The sequence below is a fragment of the Pleurodeles waltl genome, chromosome 11 (assembly GCF_031143425.1).
Source record: "Pleurodeles waltl isolate 20211129_DDA chromosome 11, aPleWal1.hap1.20221129, whole genome shotgun sequence".
In the NCBI taxonomy this organism is placed as follows: domain Eukaryota; kingdom Metazoa; phylum Chordata; class Amphibia; order Caudata; family Salamandridae; genus Pleurodeles; species Pleurodeles waltl.
The window spans coordinates 949,659,317-949,677,859 of NC_090450.1; the positions used below are offsets into that span (position 1 = coordinate 949,659,317).

Sequence of the window (18,543 nt, forward strand, 5' to 3'; positions counted from 1 at the left end):
TTTCAGGACACTTTTACTGGTAAGTCAATTGGACTTTGATGGGGGAGCTACTTTTGCCCACAGCTCTGTGAATATGTATTTTGCACAGTTTGAAACACTCTTCGTATACAGTGAAACCAAGCCCTGTAAATCTAAGGTATGTTTTTGGAAGCACTCTATAGTTGATGTATAGCGCATCCACACAAGTCCAAGTTATGAACTGCAACAACTACTTTGCTGGAACAATGAAGAGGATGATCATCTTCATTATACCTGGACGCATAAGTAAATATGAAGTTATCTTCGATCTAAAAAAAGTTATAGCAAGCTTGAAACTAGTGTCTTTCAAAAACCTACAAATTACAACTCATTGATATCATTAGGCTCCTTCTACGCAAGAACTTACTGGTAGTTCAGTTCCTACGGTACCAAACACAACTTTAGCTTGACGGCAGAGTTTATTTCTCAGTCAGTGGACTTGAAACCGAAATTGATGACTAGGGATTACAGCAACAGAGTTAGTAAAAATTTACATAAACATGCTCTCAACAATAAAAGATAGTCCTTACTCGACTGAAGGATTTAAACCTCACAATAATGAATTACACATGTTGGGACATATTTAACGAATACCTAACTAAATTAAGAGGATTAACCAGAATTGATGATCCTGAATGTAGGGTCTATTTAATTTGATCAAATCTATGACAGAAACCAGTGTTAAGTTGTGTGACTTGAGCAGCAGCTAACGTGATCTCTATTACCATGTGCTAATGCCAAATTAATATATGTTGCCATGATGCCATGTACAACCCAATTTATACAAGACCCTGGAGTAAATCCGACAGGCTAATCAGATTTAGTATGTTATTTTACACAAAACAGTCTAACAAAATGTCATGGTCCTATTCAGAAAAGATCAGAAATTATTTTTTATTTTATTTTTTTTACACAGGAATCATATAAGATATGCCTCAATGATGATTTACACCTACGGTGGTGAATAATACATCACAGTGTGCATATCGACTGTGATATGTACCTTTTAGGGACAGTTTTATTATCAAGGGTTTGTGATAGAGGTATGCCTGATGAAAAAAGCTATTCCATATCAATAACATCTCGTATCACTGGATACGTGCAACGCAGGAGATCCAGATACTCTTGTTCAAACAGTTTCATTTTACAGAGGACCATTAACTAACATATCACATGTGAACAACACAGCTGCCACTTGAATCCTGCTATAAAATGTTACAGTCGGTGCCCTAGTTTGAACTTTATATATGATGCCAAATTGGGTCGTAGTTAACTCATCGCATGCTAACAAGATGGCCGTCACTTGACTCCCACGATCATGTTCTGAACAGCAATCTGGCTTGAACTTCACATGGGATGTCATGTGGCATATTAAATCTATGACTATTTACAGTGTTCTCACACTGGCCACACCAAATGTAATTCCGCCACTGGCTACTACCCTGATAATCATGAGTGACAGAAGTGAACAATATGCAGCATTTACTTCCAACTAGCAAACTTGGCTCACAAATCGAGACCAGTACTTCCTCCCACGTCTTTAACACTACCCAGATCGATTCCTGATGACACACTGAGTATATTCCATGGGGTTCCTGGTGTTCCCATAGATAGGGAACCTGACCTAGAAACTGGAGTCAGACTGACCTGACTAGAGCAGACCCAAGGCTGATTTGCACCTGGCTGGTCCCTGTTTGAGATGCATGGTTGTAAAAAAATAATGGACTGGACTGCGATCCAGAGTAATTAATCAGTGCTGAGATTAAGTCAAGCAATCTACGTATCACTTTTGTTTTCTTAAATGCACAATAAAAGCATAATGGTATGGAGCTCTGTTAGCACTCATTTGACAAAATGCACTTCATGGTCAGTATGCCTAAAGTGAGAAATGGGTAGCTACTAGGTGACCCCTCCCCCCCCCCCCCAAAACTCTGACCAGCCTTTCTCTGCCTAAAAAAGGTAGCATATGTACCATCCATGCAGGACCATAACATCCTTGCTTCAGTCTCTAAGAGAGAATGTCAGCACAGGTGAAACACTGCTAAGTTTGTAGTATATCAGTCATTCAGCATCCTAAAGTTAAGAGGTACTCAGCGAGGACTCTAGTTATCTGATGCAAAACTGTGGCTTTCAGTGTTATGTTGCACACTTATGCAATGTAGCAGGCTGGGAGTGAATCCAGAGAGTGCTGATTGTCATTCAGACACTTATGTGTTCCTTTTTGCTGTGCTCTATGGAGAACAAAAAAATTTATTCTATGGACTGAATGTTAAAAAAATATTTATTCTCATTTTTTTTCACAAGTATGCAGGTAAATATAAAAATGTACTGAATGTTAAAACAGCGAATATTTAACTTGCAAATGAAATACTGTGCATGCAGTCATACTAACATTCATGAAATGTGTGACCAAAAGCACTAAGAAGCAGACTGTTTTCTTTTTCCTCTGGTTGACACCTTCTTGTCACTGCCACACCCATTCACAATGCAAGTGGGTCTTCTACTTTCAGTTTCTGTCACGGACAGTGAAGGGCTTCTCTGACTAGACAAATCACTCTCAATCTCTTGTGGCTTAACAGCAGTTATGTCCACATCAGTTGTTTTTAACTCCTCAAGAACCGTCCTAGCCTGCATCAATCCATTGGACACTTCTGCCCTGGAGAGAAACATGTTCACATGCGCTCTGTTGGTGTGAGAACTGCGAGCGGAGCAAACAGTAGCCAGTCTACCCTCAAAGTGGGTGGGTATGTCATCTTGCTTACTGGCTTCCTTACTCAGATTCTTAGAATTTCCACTGTCAGCTAGAGACTGCACTGCCTGTGTTACGTTCCTTACGGTCTGGCATAATTCATCTATGCTGCCCTTCACAGAGCCCAATGCAGTAGTAACATTACTGTCCATTGTCCCAATCCTCCTTCCAAGCATATGCATGGCACGCAATCGTTTCTGCTGCACACGCAAAATGGCACGTTCTAGGCCACGAAACTGTTCATCACTCAAACTGTGCGGGGATGTTGATGCCATCTGTGTATGTCTTTTCTTCCTAGGCTTCTCGTCCTTCTGTGGCAATGGCTCAAGTGGCAGAGCAGAGCCTGATCTCCCTGTCTGTAAAGATGTGGAGATGTTGTGGAGCATCGAGGGGACCACCTCCTCTTCATCTGTACCAGGCACATCAGCTCCATCATCTGTGTGGAAATGAAGGACAGTACATAGAGGCGGGTAAGAGGCGCTTACTGTTGTGCATGTACACATACGAAACATCTCTATGATGTGCACATGAAGCACACAGAGACAGTACATTTCTGTTTATTTTCTAACTATTCTTCCCCACTTGGGGCTAAAAACTTTGAAAAACACGACATTTTTGTCACAAGATTATATGTGCACTATATTACCCACTACTAGTTCGGGATTGTTACACCATTGTACCCTGAATGAGGGGCCTGGTGATTTAATTTATTAGTAGGACTACATGTCCAAAAAAGCATTCTGCCGAGTTGTAAAGGTATGATGCCTGGAGCCGCAAATAATATGAAAGGACTTTGCAGCACTATTCACTGGACTTGTGCAAGGAATAGCTGGCAAGTGGCCCGAAGTATTGTCCAACAAGTTGACAAGTTCTGGATTTTCAGTGCTGGGACTTCTAAGCTTATACTTATAATGGTAACATTTTCTGATCCCAGATGTGCAGTGGACTGAAAACACAGGACTGGCCGAAACGGGTCACAAAACCCAAGGTCACATGCAAGCTCTGCGAAAGGAAGGGTAGTAACGTACCTGTGCCACAATCTCATCTACACGCCATGGAAGAAGTAGACCTACGCCTTGTAATCCTTCCACTGACTATGGTGCCTGGGTACCCATCATCTGGTCCATAGATGGTGCTTCTCTACTAGAACCTTCTCCATTTCCAGCTGACACATGACGGTGCCCAGGCAGCCTTTCCTTGAAGCGCGAAGGAGCATCAGACCACTTCTGCAGATGTATTTAACGATACATTGAGAATTTATCACAGCATTCACGCTGTCCTTCACAAGTACCTGTGACTGTCTTTTGGTGTTAAGGCCCTTTTTTTCCCCAAAAAGCAATTCCTGCTCCAACTCCATTTCCTGCACACCGTGATTTAGCTCTTCTGTGGATCTCTCTCTCTCTTTATTTGCTGCTTTGGCAGATAACATTGTACTTTGATGAAATGGTTCAACCCCAAATCTTAGACCTTCGCCGTAGTCTTAACTGCTCTTCTCCACACTGCACAGCTGGTCAGCTCCCAGTTGAATTGCGAATGACAGTGTGACGGAATGTCCCATGAGGTCATCAGAACTAGATAGCGCAATGATTCACGATTTGAGAAATTTAGGGTGAGCAAAGTTTTTACTGAAACTTTCAAGACTACCACATACATTTAATCAGACAACTACTAATGTGATTGGCTATCAGTCACAAACTTTAGCCTATCATTATTCTACTCTGTGCACCTGACCCACAATCAAACATGTATTAAGAAAACGGATGAAATGCCAGATACTAATGGTTTGGAATCTTTACCCCACAGGCCTGAGAAATGAACTTAAGCCAAATGTAATTAAAGTGGTTTCTGGAATGATGGGGCAGGCAAATTTCCCTAGGACGGAACTAACTCTACGCCGCCATACTTACTGCATTATCCTCCTTGAAAAATATAGGTTTTATTAAACAGCTGGCTGCTTTTTGTTTCACCTCTAATTTGATTATAAAAAAATCAAATTAAGAAAGAGGAAACACTGGGCCTGACTTAGTTTAAATGTCAGGCACTCGAGTCACAAACATGACTTGATACCTTCTTGCCTTATTACAAGTGCATTAGACAGTAATGCATGTGCAATTAAGTGCACAGAATATCTACCATTTTTGTAACAGATTATCGCCCAAACTGTACATCAGGCCTGTCTTCTCTACATACTTTGTTTTGAAGAAGATGTGAGAGAAGAGTCTCTGGACTTTCATGCGTAGATGGAGATAGTGTTTATGAATACGAATGACGATTCCATGATGGAGTCTCACTTTCACATGATGTACATCTCGTGGAACTGGCAATACAAGGTCCTCATAATAGTCTAGCCAGCCCATATCTCCAAAGGTATGCACTTGTAGATGGACACTATTAGAAAAGGCATCCCTGGGTAGGGAAAAAACTCACTGAATAAAAAAGTAATTCTCATTCCTGAAGTTGGCAAAAATATAAAAACAGAGGTGAGGGGATGGCTTGGGACAGGATGGCTGCAAAGTAACAGAGCCTCACCAGCCCATAGAAACTCATCATTATCCTGTAAACATCCAGTGCCCCAACAAACAAACAGCCAGCAAAATCCCTCTGAAGAGGAGTTCAGGAGCTGGGGGGCCACTCCTGATTCCAGGGAAAGTCCCACTGACCTTTGGATCTGAATGAGGCCCTTTAGCTGAATACATTCAGGGAGATAGAGCCAGCAAGAGTGCCGAATGAGAGGACACCAAGAGTAAGAGCACCACTGCACAAATTCTGAATCTTTGCTCTGGGGGGGCAGCAACAAAGGCATGAAAAGGACCATCAGAAGAAAAAAAATCAAAGGCCATGCCCAATACCTGGACTCGAGCAGGCGATGGAGGGCCAAGGTGCTGTGCATAGTCAGGTGGCTACCAGGGGACAAGAGAGAGTAAAAGGACCCCCCATAAAGAAACTGGTAGGAGGCTCCTGCATCTCGCACTATACAAGTAACACAGAGGGACAGTAGAAAGAAAAGCACCAGTATCGACGGCTGCCGTTCTCCAAAGCAAGACTGCATCACGAAAGCAGGCAGTCATGGTAGATTAATATTTGGGAGCCAAACAAACCTGCCATACAAAACACAGAGTAGACCCAGAGAGCAACACATTGATCATACCAGCAGGTGTAAGCACCTAGTTTTCGCCTCAAGAAATGACTTTAACCCCCTATTACCCCAAATCCACTCTAGGGCAGGCACAACATGCAGGTGATCCACCCCAGGTAAAGAAGAGATGTGTCACACCCAAGGTCTAACCATCCATATCTAAAACAAATGGCTAAATAGGATTTCTTCAGGATGAACACCCCAAATGTTCCTGACAGGAATGAGATGCCAGACCAAGGACCCAAAGGAAAATAGTCCTCACTCACAGAATTGCTGACCGAAGTACAAGACTCATGATCATTATCACTCAACAAGATAGACTCAAGTCTTAATTGAAGTACCTCTGAACACAGCCATCTTTACAAAGCGGTCAGAGGGGACCAACCAGGTGGAAAAGTAATCTAAGGCCAATGGTAAGGCCATCAAAAGACTGCAGGCAGAGACTAAGACACTGGCTATAACAGCATACTACGCAGAAGGACATTGAAGGCGGAACAGTACCCGCATCGTGGTGACCCTGGAAGTGGCAAAAAGCCCAAGTGTCGACCCAGTCTTAGAGGAATAGATAGTCAATACTCCTGAGGCAAGCAGATTGTCACTCTACTTCTCTGTGTAGCAGGCGCTCACAGGCCCAGGAATGTGAAATTTCTATAGCCCAACGCCCAGGACGTATTGCTTGGGGTCAAGAGCAACAAGTTTTGAAATTTATTTTGTCCTTGGAACAAGTAGGCCCAACCCCCTACAGCACAAACCCTTTGGCTGACAGTTTACAGAGGAGGGACTGTCTGCAGTTGAGGTAATGTGTCCATATGTTAATGGTGTTCAAACTTGTATTTATGGTTCATTAATGAAAAGCCTTTATTATTAGGGTGAGTGCTGTAAATAAATGTTTTAAGGTTACACGGCACGACTGACAAGGTTCCAGTAAAAAAATAAAATAAAAAAAAACATTACACACATTTGAAAAGTTTAACAACATGAGGCTAAGTATAACGCTCTCAGAATGCTCTCTGATTAAAAGCGAATCTTATCAGAAGCTTGTAGGCAAGAGTGATGATGCTTTCAAAATAAAATGTTCAAATGCAAGTAGGAAAAAAATGTTTTGCTACTATGAAATTTTAGGTGCTTCTTCTTTGGAGTGTCACTTAGTAAAATGTGTTGATGCATGCTAGTATTTCCAAAAAAATATTCCTAATTCCTAATGGAAAAATCAGTGTAACCATTTTCAACAAGATTATGGGAAGCATGAAAATAAACAAGCACTGACAAAGCCAACTGATCCGACATTTGTTGTGAGTGTTGGTTTTGTCAATGCATGCCTGCCTTGTTTTGACATGGTTTTATTGGTATGGGAGGTGCCAGACGCTCACCATTGTAACAAACACTAGCAAAAAAAGCTATTTTGGTCTCAAAAAGCCCACATTGCCATCAGTGGTGTAACAAAGGCCCAACAGCCCCTGCAGTGTGGAGGGAGAACACTCCAGCACACCACCTGCTCAGCGTCTGGAGGAGGGAAGGCTTTCCATGTTCTTTCCAGAGGGGCCCCCTCCAGTTTCGTTTCACCACTGACTACCATAGTAGTTCCTGGCACTGAACAAAACTACTTTGTGTGCCAATATGCTCCTTGCAGAACAGCAGGATGCGATCACTCAGAGTAAAGCCAGCCGATAGAAAGAGATAGATAGAGTTTTAATAAAAACAAAATGTCTTGGTCAGCGCCAGACCTAATTAGGGACCCAATACTTAAAGAAATTCACGAAAGTGCACCAAAGCTATATGTCTTTGAATTAGTGGCTTTCATAAATTCACAAGAACTTACAGAAGTAGACTAGGAAATCGTACTCCTAGAAAATATTTGTGAACTCTATTTAAAGACGAGCAAATATACATGTGTAGATTTGCTCATGCGAAAAACTATTGAGCATCTACAAGTTTGTTAACTCCAACCACTTTTTCCCCCAAATCCTGGAAGAACTTCTACTTCTGCCATTGTCAGGAGTAAATTTCCAACCTTTCTCAATATGGGGAAAAAAGATTAGAGACAAGCTAGTGAACATCCTTAAAACAGGCAAGCTATTATGTTTGTAGACTCAAAGGCATTCCAGCCCTGAAATTATTGCTTACTGCTTCCTCCAGTCCCCGTAAATAGATTTGCGGAAAGGTGGCAAAATAAGGAAATTACTACAGTAGGGATTGGAATTGCAAGTATTCAAGCCCTACTATATTAGTTCTGGCATGATCAGAGAGGCGATTATCAGAGCTCTTACATAATGAGATTGCTGCTATAATTTGTTGCCGCACTACATGGCACCAAAGGGACAAGTAGATTATTTTACAGGACGAGTAAATTTAAGAAGCAACCTGTCCATTGGACAAGTAGATATTTTATTAAAATCCACCCTCCTGATTTAATGCACAAAATAAAGAATATGAGCAACCACACACTGACCATCACATCTGGACCAAACTATCATACAATTTAAACCCCAAAACCAATTAAATGAATTACTTAAAACCTATCATTAAAAAAAAAACGTACTTACTCAGGAAACGTTCCCATGCGTGGACTGCAACTAATTCTTATGACGACCTAGATGCTAGGAATAATGGCAGCAGGTCCTACCCAAGAAGAATCAAATGAAAATGTTCGCAGCATCAATTAGGGAAGCTCTCTTCCAAAGAGACGCACTCAGTGGGTGTTTACAGACCTGGACATAAGCTGCACAGTATACGGCTACCATGTAGAATTCATCTTACATTTAACTTTGCACATGTCCAGGTATTAACTTGGAATGAAGACTTTTGTTTAAGCCTCTTGTTTGATCAGTGAACATTCATACTTGTGGCCAAGCACTAATTGTATGTTTAGATGGGTCAATCCTGCAACTCAGCTGCAGATATACATAATGTTTGATTGCAGTTAGAAAGAAAGTAAATACCCTTATATCTTTAAACCCTTGGTTTAAATTTCCCCCCACTGGATATTTAAGCTGTGTAATGTAATTTTCACTGATACCTCTTTCATTTTGTATACCTCTTTTAATCTGTAGACCTAATTATGTCTTTCTTACTCTGGGTTTTTTCTTTTTTTAATTTTAATCAACTGGAAGTAAGATTTTCTACTCCTTTCCAATCTATCAAAACCTCAAACAGATGAAAATGTTATGATGCCACATGATTCTAATGGCTCTTTCCTTTGACAAGGCAGACATAGTGTAAAGAAATGGGTCCCTGTTGCAGTTACCCCCCACTTTTTGCCTGATACTGATGCTGACTTGACTGAGAAGAGTGCTGGGACCCTGCTAACCAGGCCCCAGCACCAGTGTTCCTTCACCTAAAAATGTACCATTGTATCCACAATTGGCACACCCTGGCATTCAGATAAGTCCCTTGTAACTGGTACTTCTAGTACCAAGGGCCCTGATGCCAAGGAAGGTCTCTAAGGGCTGCAGCATGTCTTATGCCACCCTAGAGACCCCTCACTCAGCACAGACACACTGCTTACAAGCCTGTGTGTGCTAGTGAGAACAAAAATGAGTAAGTCGACATGGCACTCCCCTCAGGGTGCCATGCCAGCCTCTCACTGCCTCTGCAGTATAGGTAAGACACCCCTCTAGCAGGCCTTACAGCCCTAAGGCAGGGTGCACTATACCATAGGTGAGGGTACCAGTGCATGAGCATGGTACCCCTACAGTGTCTAAACAAAACCTTAGACATTGTAAGTGCAGGGTAGCCATAAGAGTATATGGTCTGGGAGTCTGTCAAACACGAACTCCACAGCACCATAATGGCTACACTGAAAACTGGGAAGTTTGGTATCAAACTTCTCAGCACAATAAATGCACACTGATGCCAGTGTACATTTTATTGTAAAATACACCACAGAGGGCACCTTAGAGGTGCCCCCTGAAACTTAACCGACTGTCTGTGTAGGCTGACTAGTTCCAGCAGCCTGCCACACCAGAGACATGTTGCTGGCCCCATGGGGAGAGTGCCTTTGTCACTCTGAGGCCAGTAACAAAGCCTGCACTGGGTGGAGATGCTAACACCTCCCCCAGGCAGGAGCTGTAACACCTGGCGGTGAGCCTCAAAGGCTCACCCCTTTGTCACAGCCCAGCAGGGCACTCCAGCTTAGTGGAGTTGCCCGCCCCCTCCGGCCACGGCCCCCACTTTTGGCGGCAAGGCTGGAGGGAACAAAGAAAGCAACAAGGAGGAGTCACTGGCCAGTCAGGACAGCCCCTAAGGTGTCCTGAGCTGAGGTGACTCTGACTTTTAGAAATCCTCCATCTTGCAGATGGAGGATTCCCCCAATAGGGTTAGGATTGTGACCCCCTCCCCTTGGGAGGAGGCACAAAGAGGGTGTACCCACCCTCAGGGCTAGTAGCCATTGGCTACTAACCCCCCAGACCTAAACACGCCCTTAAATTTAGTATTTAAGGGCTACCCTGAACCCTAGAAAATTAGATTCCTGCAACAACAAGAAGGACTGCCTAGCTGAAAACCCCTGCAGCGGAAGACCAGAAGACGACAACTGCCTTGGCTCCAGAAACTCACCGGCCTGTCTCCTGCCTTCCAAAGATCCTGCTCCAGCGACGCCTTCCAAAGGGACCAGCGACCTCGACATCCTCTGAGGACTGCCCCTGCTTCGAAAAGACAAGAAACTCCCGAGGACAGCGGACCTGCTCCAAGAAAAGCTGCAACGTTGTTTCCAGCAGCTTTAAAGATCCCTGCAAGCTCCCCGCAAGAAGCGTGAGACTTGCAGGGATCTTTAAAGCTGCTGGAAACAACGTTGCAGCTTTTCTTGGAGCAGGTCCGCTGTCCTCGGGAGTTTCTTGTCTTTTCGAAGCAGGGGCAGTCCTCAGAGGATGTCGAGGTCGCTGGTCCCTTTGGAAGGCGTCGCTGGAGCAGGATCTTTGGAAGGCAGGAGACAGGCCGGTGAGTTTCTGGAGCCAAGGCAGTTGTCGTCTTCTGGTCTTCCGCTGCAGGGGTTTTCAGCTAGGCAGTCCTTCTTGTTGTTGCAGGAATCTAATTTTCTAGGGTTCAGGGTAGCCCTTAAATACTAAATTTAAGGGCGTGTTTAGGTCTGGGGGGTTAGTAGCCAATGGCTACTAGCCCTGAGGGTGGGTACACCCTCTTTGTGCCTCCTCCCAAGGGGAGGGGGTCACAATCCTAACCCTATTGGGGGAATCCTCCATCTGCAAGATGGAGGATTTCTAAAAGTCAGAGTCACCTCAGCTCAGGACACCTTAGGGGCTGTCCTGACTGGCCAGTGACTCCTCCTTGTTGCTTTCTTTGTTCCCTCCAGCCTTGCCGCCAAAAGTGGGGGCCGTGGCCGGAGGGGGCGGGCAACTCCACTAAGCTGGAGTGCCCTGCTGGGCTGTGACAAAGGGGTGAGCCTTTGAGGCTCACCGCCAGGTGTTACAGCTCCTGCCTGGGGGAGGTGTTAGCATCTCCACCCAGTGCAGGCTTTGTTACTGGCCTCAGAGTGACAAAGGCACTCTCCCCATGGGGCCAGCAACATGTCTCTGGTGTGGCAGGCTGCTGGAACTAGTCAGCCTACACAGACAGTCGGTTAAGTTTCAGGGGGCACCTCTAAGGTGCCCTCTGTGGTGTATTTTACAATAAAATGTACACTGGCATCAGTGTGCATTTATTGTGCTGAGAAGTTTGATACCAAACTTCCCAGTTTTCAGTGTAGCCATTATGGTGCTGTGGAGTTCGTGTTTGACAGACTCCCAGACCATATACTCTTATGGCTACCCTGCACTTACAATGTCTAAGGTTTTGTTTAGACACTGTAGGGGTACCATGCTCATGCACTGGTACCCTCACCTATGGTATAGTGCACCCTGCCTTAGGGCTGTAAGGCCTGCTAGAGGGGTGTCTTACCTATACTGCAGAGGCAGTGAGAGGCTGGCATGGCACCCTGAGGGGAGTGCCATGTCGACTTACTCATTTTTGTTCTCACTAGCACACACAGGCTTGTAAGCAGTGTGTCTGTGCTGAGTGAGGGGTCTCTAGGGTGGCATAAGACATGCTGCAGCCCTTAGAGACCTTCCTTGGCATCAGGGCCCTTGGTACTAGAAGTACCAGTTACAAGGGACTTATCTGAATGCCAGGGTGTGCCAATTGTGGATACAATGGTACATTTTTAGGTGAAGGAACACTGGTGCTGGGGCCTGGTTAGCAGGGTCCCAGCACTCTTCTCAGTCAAGTCAGCATCAGTATCAGGCAAAAAGTGGGGGGTAACTGCAACAGGGAGCCATTTCTTTACACAAGCCCCCCCCAGCCCACAGGCCAGGAGACTCAGCCCAAGCTGGGAGAGTCTTCCTAGTCTGTCAGGCGAGGAAGAGTAGGAGAAATAGGCTGGTTAGTTGCAGGGCCTACTCTGCCTTACATCCTTCTGTTCAGGTCATTCCCTTTGGGGAACTGACCCACTTCCACAGTGATAGGACCTAGTCTGAATTGCCTCTTGTCTGCCTCTTCAATGTCTCCACCCATTCTTTTTATTTTGGGTTTAGAGGTATCCACCTCTGCTAATCTTATCTTGGCCAGGGTTACCCCTAGCTTACCCAGAGAGGTTACCCAGAGCTGGAGTAACCCCACCATGACCAATAGGGTCAGGGGGCCTAACTTGCTATTTGGCATGGGGTCAGACCACCATGCTAAGGATAGTGCAGCCATAAAGGCTAACACCCAGCAGAGGCCACTGACAGCTGTCAGTGCCCAGAACCACACCTTTAGCTCTTCACCTAAAAGGGAAGGGGCTAAGTTACAGGCTTCTTTGGGTTCAGGTTGCCTGTCTGCTGTATTGGAGTGGGGGGTTACCACATCTTGTAGTAAACACCCTTCTTCCACTCTTTCTTCTGTTAGCTGAGGAGCCACCCACTCAGGTTTAACAGTTGCCTGACTAGCCAGGACTTCTTGTGGGTCAGGTTGGACTTTATCAGGGCCATTTTTGGAGTTCTCCCCTACTGGAGCAGAATCTCCTTGGCTTGCTGTAACCTTGGCTAAAGGTTGTCCACCCTTCCTACTCTGTTTTCTTTTCTTCTTCTTCTGGGGCCTGCTTGCATTTACTGCAGAGGCAGGACTTCCAGAATCCTTGGGAGAGGACTGGCACTGGACCAGTTTCTCTCTTGGGCTCTGACTAACCTCTGGGTAGTCATTTCCAAGGAGACAATCAAGGGGGAGGTCTGTACTGACTACTACCCTTCTCCAGCTAAGAGTGCCACCCACTTCTATGGGCACAAAAGCCACAGGCCTCTTAGTGACCCTGTCTAGGCTAACTCTTACCCTGGCAGTCTCACCTGGGATGTACTGGTTTGAGAGCACCAGCCTGTCATGCACAATAGTGTGACTGGCACAAGTGTCTCTCAGGGCAGTGGTTGGGATTCCATTCACCAGTAGGTGGTGGAAGTGTCTACTTCCCTCTGGAATCTCCAACTCACCTGTTGGGCCCTGTTTCCAGTTGAAGGCTAGGAAGACCTCCTCATCTGAGGAGTCATCTCCCATGGCTACACTGGTTACCCCTGGAATTTTGTTCTGGGGTTTGTTTTTGGGACAAGAAGTGTCCTTGGTGTGGTGCCCAGACTGTTTACAGTTGTGGCACCATGCCTTAGTGGCATCCCAGTTCTTACCCTGGTACCCACCTTTGTTTTGGGTTGTGTCTTGGGGCCCACCCACCTGTTCTGGTTTTTGGGGGCCTACTGAGGACTCTTTTTCTTTGTTTCTAGTGTCACCCACTTTCTCCTGGGGAGTTTTTGTAACCCCTTTCTTTTGGTCACCCCCAGTGGAAGTTTTGGTTACCCTAGTCTTGACCCAGTGGTCTGCCTTCTTTCCCAATTCTTGGGGAGAAATTGGACCTAGGTCTACCAGATACTGATGCAACTTTTCATTGAAGCAGTTACTTAAAATGTGTTCTTTCATAAACAAATTATAAAGCCCAACATAGTCACACACTTCATTTCCAGTTAACCAACCATCCAGTGTTTTTACTGAGTAGGCTACAAAATCAACCCAGGTCTGGCTCGAGGATTTTTGAGCCCCCCTGAATCTAATTCTATACTCCTCAGTGGAGAATCCAAAGCCCTCAATCAGGGTACCCTTCATGAGGTCATAAGATTCTGCATCTTTTCCAGAGAGTGTGAGGAGTCTATCCCTACACTTTCCAGTGAACATTTCCCAAAGGAGAGCATCCCAGTGAGATCTGTTCACTTTTCTGGTTACACAAGCCCTCTCAAAAGCTGTGAACCATTTGGTGATGTCATCACCATCTTCATATTTTGTTACAATCCCTTTGGGGATTTTTAGGATGTCAGGAGAATCTCTGACCCTATTTAAGTTGCTGCCACCATTGATGGGACCTAGGCCCATCTCTTTTCTTTCCCTTTCTATGGCTAGGAGCTGCTTTTCCAAAGCCAATCTTTTGACCATCCTGGCTAACAGGGGGTCATCTTCACTGAGAGCATCCTCAGTGATTTCAGAAATGCTGGACCCTCCTGTGAGGGAAGCAACATTTCTGACTATCATTTTTGGAGACAGGGCTTGAGAGGCCCTGGTCTCCCTATTTAGGACTGGAAGGGGGGAATTGCCCTCCAAGTCACTAATTTCTTCCTCTGTGAAGTCATCCTCAGAGGGGTTGGCTTTTTCAAACTCTGCCAACAGCTCCTGGAGCTGAATTTTGGTAGGTCTGGAGCCAATGGTTATTTTCTTTATATTACAGAGAGACCTTAGCTCCCTCATCTTAAGATGGAGGTAAGGTGTGGTGTCGAGTTCCACCACATTCATCTCTGTATCAGACATTATTTTGCTAAAAGTTGGAAGACTTTTTAAAGAATCCAAAAACTGTTTCTAGAATCTAATTTCAAACTTTTAACAAACTTTTAAACTCTAAAAAGACAATGCTAAACAGGGACTTAACACACAAGGCCCTAGCAGGACTTTTAAGAATTTAGAAAAATTTCAAATTGCAAAAATGAATTTCTAATGACAATTTTGGAATTTGTCGTGTGATCAGGTATTGGCTGAGTAGTCCAGCAAATGCAAAGTCTTGTACCCCACCGCTGATCCACCAATGTAGGAAGTTGGCTCTGTATGTGCTATTTCAAAGTAAGGAATAGCATGCACAGAGTCCAAGGGTTCCCCTTAGAGGTAAAATAGTGGTAAAAATAGATAATACTAATGCTCTATTTTGTGGTACTCCTTGGATAAGCCTACTGCTCGACCACACTACCACAAAATAGAGCATTAGTATTATCTATTTTTACCACTATTTTACCTCTAAGGGGAACCCTTGGACTCTGTGCATGCTATTCCTTACTTTGAAATAGCACATACAGAGCCAACTTCCTACACATAGCCAGCATGTGTTCTACAGCTGTCCATTCTTTAAGAGGTACTTACCAAATCTCATATCAGATTGCTGACCAGACATGGGTAGGATCTGCATCATGACCCAAGTGCGATAAATATACCAGCCATGCTCCCAAGATCCTAACAGTTAGGTTATCGGCAACAGCCTCAAAGATTGCGTTTGGAGAAATCAACTCCGATCAGAGCCAGTTTTGGGAATACAACAACTGCAGAAGCAAGTACCTCATTCTAATCCAATGTGAGTTCCCTGATGTATTACCAAACCTTTTACCTTTCTTTGGATGATACAGGCAGCAATTTCACATTATATGGGGGAAAGAAAAAAAAAGACGAAGGAACCCTTTTTGCTCAACCAGTCTCAAAGGGACTTTGCTAAATTATTATGAGTTCTGAAATGTCCCCCTAGTATGCTTTTGTTACTGGATGGTAGAGTAAATTGATGAATTCAAAGCCGCTGTTGGCTCCTTTATAAGCTCATGTGAAATTAAATATCTGACTCAGAAAACAAAGTTCTTGGTATAAATTACCTGTACCAAACAGGTAAGCAAAATTAAGGTGTTCTGAGTGAACCATATGACACTTCATAATGACAACCTAACCCTTCAGACCAATCTAAGGTTTAATATTATCTTTGTGGGGAATTCTCTCATCAGTAACACATGCAGGTCAAGAGTTTGAATAACAGCAAGGCTGACTCAGCTTTCCAGTCTTTTAAGGTTTGGGATTTAGGTGCAATTACATTGAGTAATACTAATATTGGTTATTTTCAGTGTTTATAAATTATGGCAATGTGGTACTAAGCACTACAAAAACAATTATAATGCCTTTTCGAAGTCACATTAACTACCCTCTCTTGCTGACATCTTTAATCAAAAGCCCTACCAATTCCTTGGGCCCGGGGAAGGGTAGTGGAAGTTTATTTTTTTCTCTTTTTCAAGGTTGTGTTGTGGTTTTATGCCCCTTTTCTGTTCCTGTAATATGGCTGACTTTACACATGACTGATTGTATCAAGTGGATGACTTTACCATATTGACCATGTTGTGGATTACTTTACACAAGATTTATTTTGGTTATTTCCTCTCATGATGGGAATTTCAATGTAAAACAATAAAAATAGTTTGAATAAAAGAAACTCTGCCAATTCAGCTAAAGGGGCCCTTTAGACACATTCAAGGCCACTGGTCTGACATGATAAAAGACTTAACAGTTACCCTACAGTTGTCTGCAGCGTATGTCACGTATAGAATAGGACAAGCACTTGCAAAAGATGGATTGTAGACTGCACCAGATTCGTTTATGTGATACCTAAGAGACAGTCACCAGAGATATTAAAGCTCGGTCTATGAGAGTGACTGTCACAAGAGGAGCTTTTTGGTGAATACTTTGTTGCTGTAAATCTTCAAAGCAGCAAGCTGGAGATCACTCACTTTTTTACGGCCACTGTTGTCTGAACAACGATATCAGGCAGACATTTAATGTCAAAGTCAGGATAGCATCTTGAAATGCCATCCATGGATTTACAATTTTTTAAAATTAGAATACCTCTGAATTTCTAAAATACTTACTTGCCTGCAAATATGGTTAGCCGGCATTGCCATGTTACAGATTCACATGCGACTCATCAGCCTCATACTGCATGCATGCCATCTATACTTTAGAATCACGCTAGAGTCAGGAGGGCAGGACAAATGTAAAGGTGAGAAATCAAACCAGACTTACTTTAGAAAGTTTAACTAACGTACGGCCACTGGAGGTGTGCATATTAGGTATTTTATCAAGGAGTCACAGGATCTTATGCGATAATAAAAAATCATTACTCAACAAAGGATACCCATGCCAGGGAACGTGATTAACTGGTTAGTAACTTACAGCTGTGTTTACATTTATTCCGGTTACTTGCTGTAAAATAACGTAATGGCCCCTAATCTGGACGTCAATTAGTATATTATTTCATGTGACTCTTTAGACTATTCCATCTGAGAAAGTCACCTAGCTGCAAAACTTGATGTTTTACACAGTGCTTTACACCACGTTTCTGATGTTTCTAAGTGCTGTGACAGGTGTTTCCATGACCCAAATTATGGTACTCTACCTACAGACCTCAAAAAGACAAAAAAGTGAGTCTGCTTATCATGAATTAGAACTTGTGGCCTTCAGATCACTGACTGGATTTGTCAACAGTGAGTATTCAGCTCACTTGAGCTACTCAGCCCAAAAAAGGCATATTCTCTAGAGTAATACACAGTATCCTATCTTAAGATGTACAGGGAAGCATCTCACAACACTAGCCAGTAAGAACAATTTGGTATAGGTTAACGAGCTAAGCTAGGAAATACTGCACAATTATGTAGAAGCTGAATGATTATTTTTTTATAAACATCACAATTCAACAGGCTAATGTACACACCTTATAATCTTGCATGGTCTACCCCATTTCCCCTACGTAAAAAAGTCTAAGCAGAATTAAACTACACCAGCCAAGTAGCATAATAGATTTGTTTTTCTTAAATACTGCCCATCAAGGGCACACACAATTCATTGCACTCACAGATGCTATACTGTCTAACCACAAAAGCCCCTAGTACAATGCTAATGATGTGCATATCCCACAGTAATCCTGACTACGTATTAACTCTAGAAACAAGACCAACAGTGTGAATGAGCCAAGCAACTAATGGTAGACAGGGTTAATACAGAAAGCAACACTTTCCTCAAGTGTCATTTACTCCTATATTAACCTTTTGAACTAGTTAATCTATACGAGGAGTAAATGAATCTGGTACTTGCATAAAACATCCTCCAACCTCTTCTCACACCTACTTTATTAAACCCAATTAAATGAATGTTTATTATTTTTCTGCCCTTATGCACACTACTAAATTATCTGCTGTCGAGAGACTGGTTAATACTGGCTGCAGTGTTAGAGGAAAAGTTACTGTTATTTTAGAATATGTTCATTTTATAACTTGGCTGTTTTTTATTACTGCATGTATTATTTTTGTTAAAACATAGGATGAATCAGAAAAAGACATTTCATTATGGCGGTCAGCACGCTCGTCTTGCACGTTTTATCTAACCTACAGACTGCACACTGAAATGAACACTGAGGGTCATCTACAGGCTTAAGCCCTCTTCACTACCGAAAACCTGCAAGCTTTTACCCTCCACAAAGGCAATCCAACAAGCTTTAAAGCTGAGGAAATCATGATCAACCTTTAAAAACTCTTCATGAAATCTGTGTCAACAGTCTACTCAGCTAGTCTCAAGC

The 18,543-nt window shown here is 43.5% G+C and overlaps 1 protein-coding gene across 4 annotated transcripts in view; it reads right to left on the reverse strand.

Moving 5' to 3' along the window:
* The window catches only part of MED15 (mediator complex subunit 15), a 411,818-nt gene that overhangs the window by 264,318 nt on the left and 128,957 nt on the right, over positions 1-18,543 (reverse strand). The window lies entirely within an intron of this gene.